The sequence below is a fragment of the Taudactylus pleione genome, unplaced genomic scaffold, assembly GCF_031769625.1.
Source record: "Taudactylus pleione unplaced genomic scaffold, aTauple2 ptg000296l, whole genome shotgun sequence".
Taxonomy (NCBI): Eukaryota; Metazoa; Chordata; class Amphibia; order Anura; family Myobatrachidae; genus Taudactylus; species Taudactylus pleione.
The window spans coordinates 2,353,604-2,368,749 of record NW_028284698.1 but is presented as its reverse complement, the minus strand read 5'-3'; the positions used below and the strand labels follow the sequence as shown (position 1 = coordinate 2,368,749).

The 15,146-nt window shown below is 44.8% G+C and overlaps 1 pseudogene; it reads right to left on the bottom strand.

Moving 5' to 3' along the window:
* Positions 1 to 392: 392 nt before the first annotated feature.
* LOC148511654 (uncharacterized) lies at positions 393 to 9,780 on the bottom strand (annotated as a pseudogene).
* Positions 9,781 to 15,146: the final 5,366 nt, after the last annotated feature.

The window sequence follows — 15,146 nt, the reverse complement described above, 5'->3', positions numbered from 1 at the left end:
CCCCTGCAACCCCTTCTTCCTGTCTCTCATCTCTATACCCCTGCAGCCCTTCTTCCTGTCTTTCATCTCTGTGCCCCTGCAACCCCTTCTTCCTGTCTCTCATGTCTATACCCCCGCAACCCCTTCTTCCTGTCTCTCATCTCTATACCCCTGCAGCCCTTCTTCCTGTCTTTCATCTTTGTGCCCCTGCAACCCCTTCTTCCTGTCTCTCATCTCTATACCCCTGCAACCCCTTCTTACTATCTCTCATCTCTAAACCCCTGCAGCCCTTCTTCCTGTCTTTCATCTCTATACCCCTGCAAACCCTTCTTCCTTCTCATCTCTATACCCCTGCAACCCCTTCTTCCTTCTCATCTCTATGCCCCTGCAACCCTTCTTCCTGTCTCTCATCTCTATACCCCTGCAGCCCCTTCTTCCTTCTCATCTCTATGCCCCTGCAACCCCCTCTTCCTGTCTCTCATCTCTATACCCCTGCAACCCCTTCTTTCTGTCTCTCATCTCTGTGCCCCTGCAACCTTCTTTCTGTCTTTCATCTCTATACCCCTGCAACCCCTTCTTCCTTCTAATCTCTATGCCCCTGCAACCCCTTCTTCCTGTCTTTCATCACTATACCCCTGCAACCCCTTCTTCCTTCTAATCTCTATGCCCCTGCAACCTTCTTTCTGTCTTTCATCTCTATGCCCCTGCAACCTTCTTTCTGTCTTTCATCTCTATGCCCCTGCAACCCCTTCTTCCTGTCTTTCATCTCTATGCCCCTGCAACCCCTTCTTCCTGTCTTTCATCTCTATGCCCCTGCAACCCCTTCTTCCTGTCTTTCATCTCTATACGCCTGCAACACCTTCTTCCTGTCTTTCATCACTATACCCCTGCAACCCCTTCTTCCTTTCTTTCATCACTATACCCCTGCAACACCTTCCTGTCTTTCATCACTATGCCCCTGCAACCCCTTCTTCCTGTCTCTCATCTCTATGCCCCTGCAACCCATCTTCCTGTCTCTCATCTCTATGCCCCTGCAACCCCTTCTTCCTGTCTCTCATGTCTATGCCCCTGCAACCCCTTACTATCTCTCATCTCTAAACCCCTGCAGCCCTTCTTCCTGTCTTTCATCTCTATACCCCTGCAACCCCTTCTTACTATCTCTCATCTCTAAACCCCTGCAGCCCTTCTTCCTGTCTTTCATCTCTGTGCCCCTGCAACCCCTTCTTCCTGTCTCTCATCTCTATACCCCTGCAACCCCTTCTTACTATCTCTCATCTCTAAACCCCTGCAGCCCTTCTTCCTGTCTTTCATCTCTATACCCCTGCAAACCCTTCTTCCTTCTCATCTCTATACCCCTGCAACCCCTTCTTCCTTCTCATCTCTATGCCCCTGCAACCCCCTCTTCCTGTCTCTCATCTCTATACCCCTGCAACCCCTTCTTTCTGTCTCTCATCTCTGTGCCCCTGCAACCTTCTTTCTGTCTTTCATCTCTATACCCCTGCAACCCCTTCTTCCTTCTAATCTCTATGCCCCTGCAACCCCTTCTTCCTGTCTTTCATCACTATACCCCTGCAACCCCTTCTTCCTTCTAATCTCTATCCCCCTGCAACCTTCTTTCTGTCTTTCATCTCTATGCCCCTGCAACCCCTTCTTCCTGTCTTTCATCTCTATGCCCCTGCAACCCCTTCTTCCTGTCTTTCATCTCTATGCCCCTGCAACCCCTTCTTCCTGTCTTTCATCTCTATACGCCTGCAACACCTTCTTCCTGTCTTTCATCACTATACCCCTGCAACCCCTTCTTCCTTTCTTTCATCACTATACCCCTGCAACACCTTCTTCCTGTCTTTCATCACTATGCCCCTGCAACCCCTTCTTCCTGTCTCTCATCTCTATGCCCCTGCAACCCATCTTCCTGTCTCTCATCTCTATGCCCCTGCAACCCCTTCTTCCTGTCTCTCATGTCTATGCCCCTGCAACCCCTTACTATCTCTCATCTCTAAACCCCTGCAGCCCTTCTTCCTGTCTTTCATCTCTATACCCCTGCAACCCCTTCTTACTATCTCTCATCTCTAAACCCCTGCAGCCCTTCTTCCTGTCTTTCATCTCTGTGCCCCTGCAACCCCTTCTTCCTGTCTCTCATCTCTATGCCCCTGCAACCCCTTCTTTCTGTCTTTCATCTCTATACCCCTGCAACCCCTTCTTCCTTCTCATCTCTATACCCCTGCAACCCCTTCTTCCTTCTCATCTCTATGCCCCTGCAACCCCCTCTTCCTGTCTCTCATCTCTATACCCCTGCAGCCCTTCTTCCTGTCTTTCATCTCTATACCCCTGCAAACCCTTCTTCCTTCTCATCTCTATACCCTTGCAACCCCTTCTTCCTTCTCATCTCTATGCCCCTGCAACCCTTCTTCCTGTATCTCATCTCTATACCCCTGCAACCCCTTCTTCCTTCTCATCTCTATGCCCCTGCAACCCCCTCTTCCTGTCTCTCATCTCTATACCCCTGCAACCCCTTCTTCCTGTCTCTCATCTCTGTGCCCCTGCAACCCCTTCTTCCTTCTAATCTCTATGCCCCTGCAACCCCTTCTTCCTGTCTTTCATCACTATACCCCTGCAACCCCTTCTTCCTTCTAATCACTATACCCCTGCAACCCCTTCTTCCTGTCTTTCATCACTATACTCCTGCAACCCCTTCTTCCTTCTAATCTCTATGCCCCTGCAACCCCTTTTTCCTGTCTTTCATCTCTATGCCCCTGCAACCCCTTCTTCCTGTCTTTCATCTCTATGCCCCTGCAACCCCTTCTTCCTGTCTTTCATCTCTATACCCCTGCACCCCTTTTTCCTGTCTTTCATCTCTATGCCCCTGCAACCCCTTCTTCCTGTCTTTCATCTCTATGCCCCTGCAACCCCTTCTTCCTGTCTTTCATCTCTATACCCCTGCACCCCTTCTTCCTGTCTTTCATCACTATACCCCTGCAACACCTTCTTCCTGTCTTTCATCACTATACCCCTGCAACCCCTTCTTCCTTTCTTTCATCACTATACCCCTGCAACCCCTTCTTCCTGTCTCTCATCTCTATGCCCCTGCAACCCCCTCTTCCTGTCTCTCATCTCTATACCCCTGCAACCCCTTCTTCCTGTCTCTCATCTCTATGCCCCTGCAACCCCTTCTTCCTGTCTCTCATCTCTGTCCCCTGAAATCCTCCCCTTTTCCTGTCTCTCATCTCTGTCTTCCTTCCTATGATGTAGGTTAAACAGGCTATGCACATAGTTTAACAGACCAAGCAATTCAGCAACAAGGAATGTCTCTATTGTGGTTGAATGCCTCTTTTTTTGGGGGGGGGGGGAAATTAGGGCTTAGGCCCGCCATGGGCATCTTGCGCCATTAGATTGTTATTTTCATCATCATGAATTAACAATTGCAAAGCTCAAAATTTCTTAATAGTACAAGCTAGATGGCATTGCACCAAGTCACGACAAAGGCCCTGATTCAGAGCCGGATGCTCTGACAGAGCACTCGCTCTGAATCAGGGCCGTCCCTCTTACTTTTTGGAGCTGCCTCCTGGCCGCTCGCATAGCTGTGGGTGACCACCCACAGCTATAGCGAGCGGCCAAAATGATGGTCGCGATGGTCAAGACCATCGCGACCATCGGGCTTGCGACGAGACCCTTGTGGTAGGGTCTCGTCTGCCGCAAGCCCTGGAGTGCTTTTGGTTCTATCAGAGCCAAAAGCACTCATGTTCCCTTAACTTACAATTTGTTCTCAATGGTCTGTTTACATTTCTTTAAATCTGTGTCTTTTGGAAACTAATGACATTACATACGCATTTAGCCAAAATCAGGCATGGTTTCCAAAAGGCAGTGATTGCATTTCAATATGCTGCAACCCTTGGGTCATGGCAAAGCAAATAAAGAACTTGATCTACAAGGCTAAGGGGTCTATTTACTAAGCCTTGGATGGAGATAAAGTCCGAGGCAATCAGCTCTTAACTGTCATATTTCAAACACAGCCTGTGACATGGCAGTTAGGAGCTGGTTGGCTGGGACTTTATCTTCGTTCACTTTATCTTAATCCAAGGCTTAGTAAATAGACCCCTTTGATACTTGGAAGAATATCTTGTTTTTATAAACTCCTTTCCTCAGTTACTACTAGTGTAATGAGTAGTTTGACTTGACTCTGGCCAGCGGTGTCTGAACTCAATTCACGTGTTGCTCCTGTTAGCAGAAGTACATAAGGTAGCATTCCTTCCTCTCGCGGCTTGCTGTGTAACTCTTGGTGGCTTGTTGCTGTTCCTTAAGCCGCTGAAGTATACAGAATTCCACCTGGTTACAGCCTCTTTCTTCAGTTGGTGAAATGACAGAATATAATGAGGTAGCAGCGCAGGGGCTTAACAAGGTATTTGAAGACCCCATAGCAAAAGTTTGTAAGGGCCCCTAGGTACTACCTGTTATATCTTGATGTACCTTTCTTCATAGCAATGACTCATCAAGTATGCTGTTTATGTAGTTTATTTATTATCAGTAATAATTGCATTATTACAGGTAGATAAAGACATCATCTCCTCATGGCTGTTCTCCTTTCTCTTCCTTTCTCCTTTATCTCCCCACTTCCTGATCACATGTCCTTCTATGCTGCAAGATCCTTAAAGGTACACTACCTCATTTTACTATTACATGACAATGCACATAAACTATCTTTATAGATACTACATCTCCCCCTTCCTTTCATAGAATTTTTTTTTTTTTTAAATATAACATTTACGTTCCAACAAGTAGTGCATTTATAAAATGAAACATATAACAATGTGTTAACGGTATCTGAGAATAAACATTAACCCAATATACATGAAACTGGAAAACCTACTAGAATGGTTACAAGCCAGAAATTACGAGTCATATCTGCTCAATAAGCCTAGCAGGAGTTTTAATTACTCTGCCTCTTTTCGTCTGAATATGTGATCCTTCACTCAAAGAAACAGACTCCATGATCGGATCACTTGATGCTGAGGATGGTAAATGTACTGTGATGACATCCTCTTGACTTGGTCCATCAGAAGATAAAGATGTAAATATCTTCTTGAAATGAGAAACATTCCTTCTCACTGTTTGATTGTAATTTCCTGCAACAATCATTGTTCCTTTCCTTTTCATTATAGTCAGTGGACTTGGGTGAAAAGCAGTCATGTCTTTGCGTACTACTTTTTGTTTCACCAGAACACGATCTCCTTCTTGTAAATCAGAAACAATAGCTCTCCTTTTCTGATCTTCATACTGTTTAGCTTTTTGTTTTTTAGCAGAGTCCGTCTTCCTAATCTGATGATCTTTAGATACAGGAGTTAAATGAATTTCCAGGAGTGTGGATCTGATCACTTTTCTTTGAAACATTAATGTCTGAGGAGGGACATTTGTTGTGGAGTGATGCACTGATCGATATTGTCTGAGAAATTGATTTAAGGATTGTTGAATTGGAATTCGGGATACTTTACAAATCTTTATTTGCTTTCCAAGATTACGCATAAAACGTTCAACAAGACCATTAGCTTGTGGCCACAGGGGAGTAATTTTTTTATGTCGATTTCCGAAATGTTTCATGAATTTGCTGAAATCAGCACCTTGAAATGGCGGACCATTATCTGTCTTTATTGTTCCTGGAATTCAATAAGTAGTGAAGATTTTATCCAATGCTGGTAAGACAGATGTGACAGATGTTGAAGATATTATTTAAAGAACAGGATATCGTGAATATTCATCCACCGCTACTAGAATGTATTTACCATTGTATAATGGGCCATAGAAGTCACTCACTTCATCTTCAGAGAAAATTTGACCAAAAAATTTGAGTTTCTGATGAAGAAAGACGCATTTGTCATTATTCAGTGTTAAAATCCTGCCTTAAAGACACTGAAACACTTGACGCAGAGCCGCATAATGTTTCTGGCGCGTTGCTCCAAAAACCAGAATATAATCACTGTAATTGATGGCTTTTTGAACTGACTGTATGACTTGACGGTTAGAATTTTGAAATACCTCTGCTGCGGATATGATTCCAAATGATAGCCGTTTGTATCTTCGTAGCCCAACTTGAGTTGAGAATGTTATTTGTCACGACTCTTCATCAAGTTCCAGTTGATGATAACCTTTATTTAAATCCAATTTCGAAAAGAAACATGCACCTGTTAGTCTATGTATAATATCATCCATAGTAGGATTAATATGGCGCTGTCTTTTAATGGCAACATTAGGACAACGCATATCAACACATATTCTCACTGCATTTGGTGATACCCATGGTGTTGGGCCAGATACCTTTTCAATGATGTGTAGGGTTTTGGTTGGCCTTGCGCTCACTATACCAGGGTGTCTGCTACAGCTGCGGGACCTAAAATAGGGAGTAACCAATCCCTATAAACGTATGGTTAAGGTATAGGAGATGGTCCGCGCTAGTAATGGATGTATCTGTTGCTGTAATAATCAGCTAGCACCGTGTGGTATTACAAAGAAATTTATTTATTTATGTAAAAACGAGTGGATGAAGTCACAATGCTCCCGTAAATCGATGACTGTTGTAGGATATTAGCGTGGTTGAAATAGCTGGGGATTTGTGTTGGCAGGGGTGGCAGGTGGGAGTTAAGGCTGGTGGGGGTTCAAGTTGGGTACTGGTAGAACAGAATTGCGGTGTTGCTTGATAGGATGGGTAAAAAAATGGGGGGGTTTAAGTCTTTATTGTAGCATAGATTAAGTCTCAATAGTCTTAATAAAAAGTTAGGGTGTTTGTCGCTGTGTCTGGTGGGGCGGCGTCCCGTATCCCCCAGGTGCACAACTTACTCTCGTTGACTTTCTTCACTCTCCTCTGGGAGAGTGGTCTGCTCCGGTCTTCTTCTCGTCGTCTTCTGTCTGCTACACCTCTAGGTTGCAGCGTGTGTCTGGAGATGCACGCTGTGGGATGCAGCTGGCCGCCGACTCGCCACGAGACTTCCGGGATACCCATGATCCCGCGAGGTCACGCGGTCCCCAGGTCTCAGGCTGGTCTGGCTGCTCACTTGACTCCGGTTGAGGAGACTTGTGTGATAGACACGCTATGGTGCTAAGCACCGTAGGTAGGGTGGGGTGTGGAGGTTCTAACACGTATCGGCCTCCGGGCCTTCCTCAGGGAATAAAGTGGTATGCTCTGTTTGTTGTGATGACGTATTTATAGGGTAGGCTTATGGGGCGCCATCTTGGTTGTGGTACTTTACATAGATGTTTGTGGGCAATATTATGGTCGCAATCTTGGAGATTGGAACGAATGGCTCATAGGATCTCTGTGGCCATCTTTGTTAAGGGATCTATTAAAATAATGTATTTAAAACATTACAACAGGGAAGTTGTTGATTACTCTTGCTTAACTGTCAATCGCTAGTGTAATAGTATCCCGGAAGTCTCGTGGCGAGTCGGCGGCCAGCTGCATCCCACAGCGTGCATCTCCAGACACATGCTGCAACCTAGAGGCGCAGCAGACAGAAGACGGCGAGGAGAAGACGACCGGAGCGGACCACTCTCCTGGAGGAGAGTGAAGAAAGTCAACGAGGGTAAGTTGTGCACCTGGGGGATATGGGACGCCGCCCCACCAGACACAGCGACAAACACCCTAACTTTTTATTAAGACTATTGAGATTTAATCTATGCTACAATAAAGACTTAACCCCCCCTTTTTTTAACCCATCCCATCAACCAATACCACAATTCTGTTCTACCAATACCCAACTTGAACCCCCACCAGCCTCAACTCCCCCCGGCCACCCCTGCCAACACAAATCCCCAGCTATTTCAACCACGCTGATATCCTACAATGGTCATCGATTTACAGAAGCATTGTGACTTCATCCACTCGTTTTTACATAAATAAATAAATTTTTATGTAATACCACACGGTGCTGTCTGATTATTACAGCAACAGATACATCCATTACTAGCGTGGACCATCTCCTATACCTTAACCTTTTCAATGATATCCAAGTCTTCAAGTGTCTGTATTTCCTCTTCCACTTGTTTCCTTATGTTGATAGGAATGCGGCGATGTTCTTGAGCAATTGGTATAACTGAGTGATCAATGTGAAGATGAACTTGATAGTCTTTAAATTTTCCAATGCTGTGAAAGAGATGATCATACTCCTGCAGTAAAACATCCACATCACTTCGTAGTGGTTTTGGTTCATGTAGGACAGGAGTGGAATTGTGAGTGTGGGCAACAATTTGTATAAGACCCAATTGTGATGCAGTATCACATCCCAAGAGATTGTCTCTTGCATATTTAGTGACAAAAAATAATGCTTTTGTCAGTTTGTAATTTTTGCATGCAATAACGTCAAAAGAACCCTGTAAGGAAGGGGTCTTTTATTACAATAAGTGAATATTCTTAGAGATGTTGAATTCAAAACCACCTTGCCATGCAGCTTCTTGAAACTGATAGCATCCATTAGATTTACAGAAGCACCAGAATCTATTAGAAATTCAACAGAAGTGTTGTCTAGGGTGATGTCAGTTTTTGGACTAACCTTGTCTTTGCTGACTTGATGAATCATGTATATAAAACCATCTGGCATATTATCACTATCAGATGATTCTGCAGTTGGAGACTATGTAGAATCCACACAATGCACGGTCTTTCTCCTGGATTAAACTGCTGTGAAGATTGTTTGGGTGCAGATTTGGTTTCCCTGGATTTGCAAACAGATGAAAAGTGATTCGGTTTGCCACATGCAGTGCAAATTTTACCAGTGACAGGACAGTCTCCTGAATATGGATAGGAGCGTCCACACCTGTAACATGATCTAGATTTACTGGACTCTATTTAGCCACTTGTGTCAGTATGTAATTTATTGTACACTTCCAGCTGGTTCATGTCCCTCTCCATGTCCTTAGTATGTGTTTTTGAAAGTTCAAGACTTCTAGCATATTGCTCCAGCTCTGTCAGCGTCATTTCAGATCTAACAGCACGTCTGCACAACTTTCCACATGTGCCAAATGCAATTAGCTGCTGCTTAATTTCATCTTCAACATCATGGAACTGACATGTTCTGGCAAGAATCCTTATGGGGGGCATCCACTAGACGATTTTATCCCTGTCCAACCTCTTAACGATTTTCCCTTGAAGTTTCCCTTGAAATATGATCTTCCACTCTGAACAATTTGCAAACGATTTGCAAAAGATCTATCAACAAAACTATGTTGTTTTAATCTGTGATTGAGAGCTTTCAGCTATAGTGGGCAGATAGTGGTTCATCGTTTGATCGTTCAGCATGAACGATGTGTAAACGATTTGTAAGCAATCAAGTGAAATTGACCTGCATGTTCAGTCGATGGAGGAGACGATCAAACGACCAGCGGGAGCGCGCATCGTACATCGTTAGAAACAGTTACTGCACGATTTGCAAATGATGTTCAAACGATGTTCGAACGATTATCAAACGATTTTATCATTATCGTTCAATCGTTCAACTTTATCGTCTAGTGGATACCCCCCTTTAGTCTTGTAATATATGCATCAACAGATTCAGTTTGCAGTTGCATAGCTGTCCTGAACATATATTTGGAATGTGATAGGCTGCATTTTGGAGCAAAATAGGCAGTCAGAGTCCCTGCATTTGGTATAGTCCCTGGTGTCTGTCTCTGGCATAGTATCATAAAGTTCATAAATCTTAGGGCGAGCACTGATAACAAGCATGCTTTTCTTTTTGCTGTCAGTAGTTACTCCCATAGCTTCAATAAAATGATCAAACCTTGCAAGCCACTGTCTCCCTAATTCTGCAGCATTAAGAGCATCATCCTGCAGAAACTGAGGAATTAATGCTAGCATGTCAGCCATGGTGACTGTAAGTAAGGTAGCTGAGTTTGAGTAATGAAAAGTTTATCCTCATCACCAGCTGTTGTATCTTGATGTACCGTTCTTCAGAGCAATGACTCATCAAGTATGCTGTTTATGTAGTTTATTTATTATCAGTAATAATTGCATTATTACAGGTAGATAAAGACATCATCTCCTCATGGCTGTTCTCCTTTCTCTTCCTTTCTCCTATTGTAATGTCTAAATCCTATTCCCGGAGAGGACCCTGACGTCATCAGCTAGTGTCCAGAATCATTCCCTGCCATCCAAGTAGGCATAGAGGGGGAACATAACCATGTGGCGAGCGTAGCGAGCCACTGTACCCGAAGCGTGGCGAGCGTAGCGAGCCCGCGAGGGGACAACAAACTTGTTTAAGTGGGGACAAAGTACTTCTTTAGCTGGCTGTCATGGGCAGGAACTGCACTTCCGCCCTCACTCACGTCACTTCCAGGTCCCTAGCACGAAGGGGAAATACAGCCAACCTTTCTTCCTATATCTCCCCACTTCCTGATCACATGTCCTTCTATGCTGCAAGATCCTTAAAGGTACACTACCTCATTTTACTATTACATGACAATGCACATAAACTATCTTTATAGACACTACACTACCCAATGGTGAAAAGTGCATATAACAGATGTAACTTTGATAAGAAAGATGGGCACCCCAAAGCTCTAGGCACCACTGTATTCCTTGCACCTATGGTAGTTACGGCCATGTTGCAGTGCTGTATGCCAAATTTGGTCAGAGACTTTATGGATCAAATCCAGCATCTCTATTCCAAACAACTAAATTTTGAGAAAAACTCTGGACCTCCAACTTTTTATATGTAGAGCATAGTATTTGTTGAAACTCACAATTAATGTAAGTTCACATATTAGAATTAAGGAATCCTTAGGCAATGCAAAGGGGTGAGCTATTTTGCCATGACCCTACTGAAGATTCCCAATAGATTGACACGGGTATGCTTCTTGGTAAACCAGTAATGCATACAGTAGCTTGTCTGTGAATGACCTGCTCTGTTGTGTGCTAGTAGTACTATATGCAGAGGAGGATAATCATACTTAAGGTACGGCTGCTGTTGATGATACACCTATTGAGTTGACTGCCACAGTAATGTAGTCCTTTGTCTGCTCAGATAGTACACATTAGGTTTACGTTCAATGCTAACATAGAAGACACATTACTTGTTTCCTTACATCTTCCTGACAATGGTGTATACATTACACCAATACGTTGGGATTACTATGATGTATTGAACTTTTGCTGTACCTTGTGACAATACAATCTATTACTGAAGGCCTGGAGTGCTGACCCTTTCCTTCAGCCTGATTGTGCACACATCCAGAGTCCAAGGACTGGACACCCGAGCCAATGCAGAGAGATACCTCAAGAGTGTTGGGTAAGTGCCACAGTGTGTATGTATATGTGTGTGTATATATATATATGTGTGTATGTGTGTGTCCCACCTATGCACGGCTTATATGGCAGCATTATTCGGTCTACAGGGCTCCCTTAGACTACGGTAGCTCTCTCGAAGTAAGGGCCTGATTCAGAACGCACACACCGCAGGTGCAAATATTAGCGGTGAAATGCAAATGTTTGCAATCTCATTGCATTGCTAGTACGGACACGTGCATTACGATGCATGCGCAGTGCAGAAACATCGGCCGAGTGTGTGCGTTCTCTCCTTTGCATTCCTTGCTGAATCAGGCCCTAAGACTGTATCAATGAAAGCCTCAACCACATAAAATATACTTAGACCAGTCCTATGCCAGCCCAAATCATTCAGAACTCCATGAGCTGTGGTGAAGCGAGATCTTCTCTCCTGTGTTGTGACACCATAGTTCAGACCCGCTCTCCCAGACCATTATCAATATGAAGGAGCAGCAGTTAGTAGCTTCTATGGTTTAAAGTTGCCATCTGCTGCTTTTTGAGTCAGAAGTCAACGTGTAGTGATGGGATGCTGTGATAAAAAAAAAAATACATTCAATAGCAATATATTTCCGCTCAGTACCCACTAATCTAAATAATTACCACTCTGTCCACTCTGGGCAGTGCATGGAAACTTGTCTATATTCTTTTTTACGACATTCATCATAGTCATTATTCTTATGAAGTTAATACTAAGTTTTCCCTTAACACTTGAAGGAGCTGTTGTTTTGAGACAGATAGCAAGTGTTTTTGGAGGGGCCTAACCGAGACTTTCTTCCCACAGGACTGTTTTACTAGCATAAGTAGAACCATACTTGCCTACCCTCCCGATTTGGTCGGGAGCCACCCATAAATCGGATGCCACTCCTGACCTCGCGGGAAGGCAGGCAAGCCTCCCGGGCAGCAGCGACCCGGCCGCCCCCCCCCCGCACTTACTATAAAAATCCCAGCAGCGGAGGGGCCGGTGATGCGATTCACGCTGAATTGCATCATCGCGGCCCGCCCCCTGCTGTATAATGCCATAAATAACGGCATTGTGAAGAGGGGGCGGAGCCGTGATGGCGATGCCATGCCCCAAAATGCTCATCACCGCTGGGCCACGCCCCCTTTTTGCCGTTAGCCGCCCTCCGCCGAAAAAGCCTGACAGCTCCCTCCCGGAAGGAGGAAGTGAAATGTCGGTATGTATGAGTAGAACTAATGCCAATACTAGTAGTCAGCTGCTCCTGTTCAATATACTACTCCTTAATATCAGTAGTAATGCACAATGAGGTAAGAACTATAGAATTAGTCATAGGAGGGTGTGAGCAATAATGTGCGACAAACCTGTGGTTAGAGTGCCCTAACCAGGACTTTAGTCGGGTTTAACCATATTACACGGCTAATCCCGATTAATTAATGGGCACCAGTATAAATGAATTGCAACACTGGGTGCCCATTAATTATCACCACCCGCACAACAATTGATTCGCCCCCTCCCTATTGGTTTATTTATCAATTTGTTAAAAACCCTAAGCTTTGCTGTGTTTTGTTAGTGATTATTCTCATGTGCTTTCAATGGTGATAGATGAAAAATTACTGAAAACAATGTTTTACATAATGCAAAGAAAAAAAAGAGGTGCAAGATGGAATTGTCCTTGGGCCCTCCCACCCACCCTTATGTTGTATAAACAGGACATGCACACTTTAACAAACCAATCATTTCAGCACCAGCGTCTGCCACACAACTGTGGCTGAAATGATTGGTTCGTTTGGGCCCCCACAAAACAAGCTGGCAATTAATCTGTCCCTGCACAAACTGGCTCTACGGAGGCAAGATGTCATCCTCATCCTCCTCATCCACCGATTCCTCACCCTCTACAGTGTGTACATCCTCATCCTCACAGCGTATTAATTCGACCCCGCTGGAACCACAGGTCCCTCTGTACGTTCTGGAGGCTGGTCTCCCTGGAAGAGTTGATAATTCATTTTATGAACATCATCTTCTCCACATTTTGTGGAAGCAACCTCCTACGCCTTTCGCTGACAAGGTTCCCGGCTGCACTAAACACTCTTTCGGAGTACACACTGGAGGGGGGGCAACTCAGGTAAAATAGAGCCAGTTTGTACAGGGTCCTCCAAAATGCTTCTTTTTCCTGCCAGTACAGGTACGGACAGACATGTCTGACATGCCTACTTGGATGCTGTCACCGATGTAATCCTTTAACAGACAGACGCACGCTTGTCGCTGCTGCTTTGAGGATGCAAGTGCGGCTACAGCCCACACAATTCACAAAGACCGAAAAAAAAAAAAGAATATTTTTATTGTTTGTGTAGCACACTTTGAGGGTGTCACCACCCTTTAACAGACAGACGCACGCTTGTCGCTGCTGCTTTGAGGATGCAAGTGCGGCTACATCGCACACAAGTCACAAACACATTAAAAAATAGTTTTTTATTTTTTGGAGCACTATGAGAGTTACACCACCCTTTAACAGACAGACGCACGCTTGTCACTGCTGCTTTGAGGATGCAAGTGCGGCTACAGCCCACACATTTCACAAAGACAGAAAAAAAAAGAACAATATTTTTATTGTTTGTGTAGCACACTTTGAGGGTGTCACCACCCTTTAACAGACAGACGCACGCTTGTCGCTGCTGCTTTGAGGATGCAGGTGGAATCTAGATGGGATTTGGAACCGGGGACACACTACCTCCATCAATTGTCTAAATCCCACTGCACTAATGGCGGATACCGGACGCACGTCTAACACCAACATAGCAGTCAAGGCCTCAGTTATACGTTTTGCTTCAGGATGACTGCTGTCGTACTTCATCCTCATCGCTAGGGACTGTTGGAGGGTCAATTGTTTAGTAAAAGTAGTGATGTTCCTACTTCCTCTCTGGGATGATGAACAACTCCCAGCAGCAGCAATAGCACTAGGAGGAAGTGGTTCTTGATCTTTCCCTATTTTATTTTTATCGGAGAAAGTTTGGTCCACCATTTATGTTATATTGATATATACGTGCGGCTAAAGCGCACACAAACACAGAAAATATTTTTTTATTTTTGCTGGAGAGTAGTGCACTTTGTGGGTTACACCACCCTTTAAGAAATGAGCCAGCCGGCTCTTTACTTATGGGACACAGGCGCACGCTTGGCGCTGCTCCTTTGTTGATGCACGTGCAGCCACAGTGCACACAAGTCACAAACACAGAAAATATATATTTTTTTGGTTTTTAGTGTACTTTGGGGGTTACAGCACCCTTTAACGGTCAAGCCAGCCGGCCCTTTACTTATGACACAGGTGCACGCTTGGCACTACTTTGTTGATGCACGTGCGGCTACTGCGCACACAATTCACAAACACAGAAAATATTTTTTATTTGGTTTGGACTGGAGTGTACTTTGGGGGTTACAGCACCCTTTAACGGTCAAGCCAGCTGGCCCTTTACTTATGACACAGGCGCACGCTTGGCACTACTTTGTTGATGCACGTGCGGCTACTGCGCACACAATTCACAAACACACAAAAAATATTATTTTTTTAGCACTTGGGGGGAGCACCCCTGATGGACAGAGCACCCCCTGGACAACACTACAGGACCCCTTTAGGACTGGGACACTGCACAGGACTTTGGAGTGGACACAGCCCCTATGGACAACTGACTGCACAACACAGTCCAGCCAGCCCCTATGGACTTTGAAGTAGTGGACACAGCCCCTATTAACAACAGCAGCACAGCACAACACAGCCAGCCCCTATGGACTTTGAAGTAGTGGACAACAGCAGCACAGCGCAGCACAGAACAGCACAACACTACTCTGCACTACACTACACAGCCCAGCCAGCCCTAACTCCCACCCTCCCTCTTCACTGTGCACAGCCGAGAA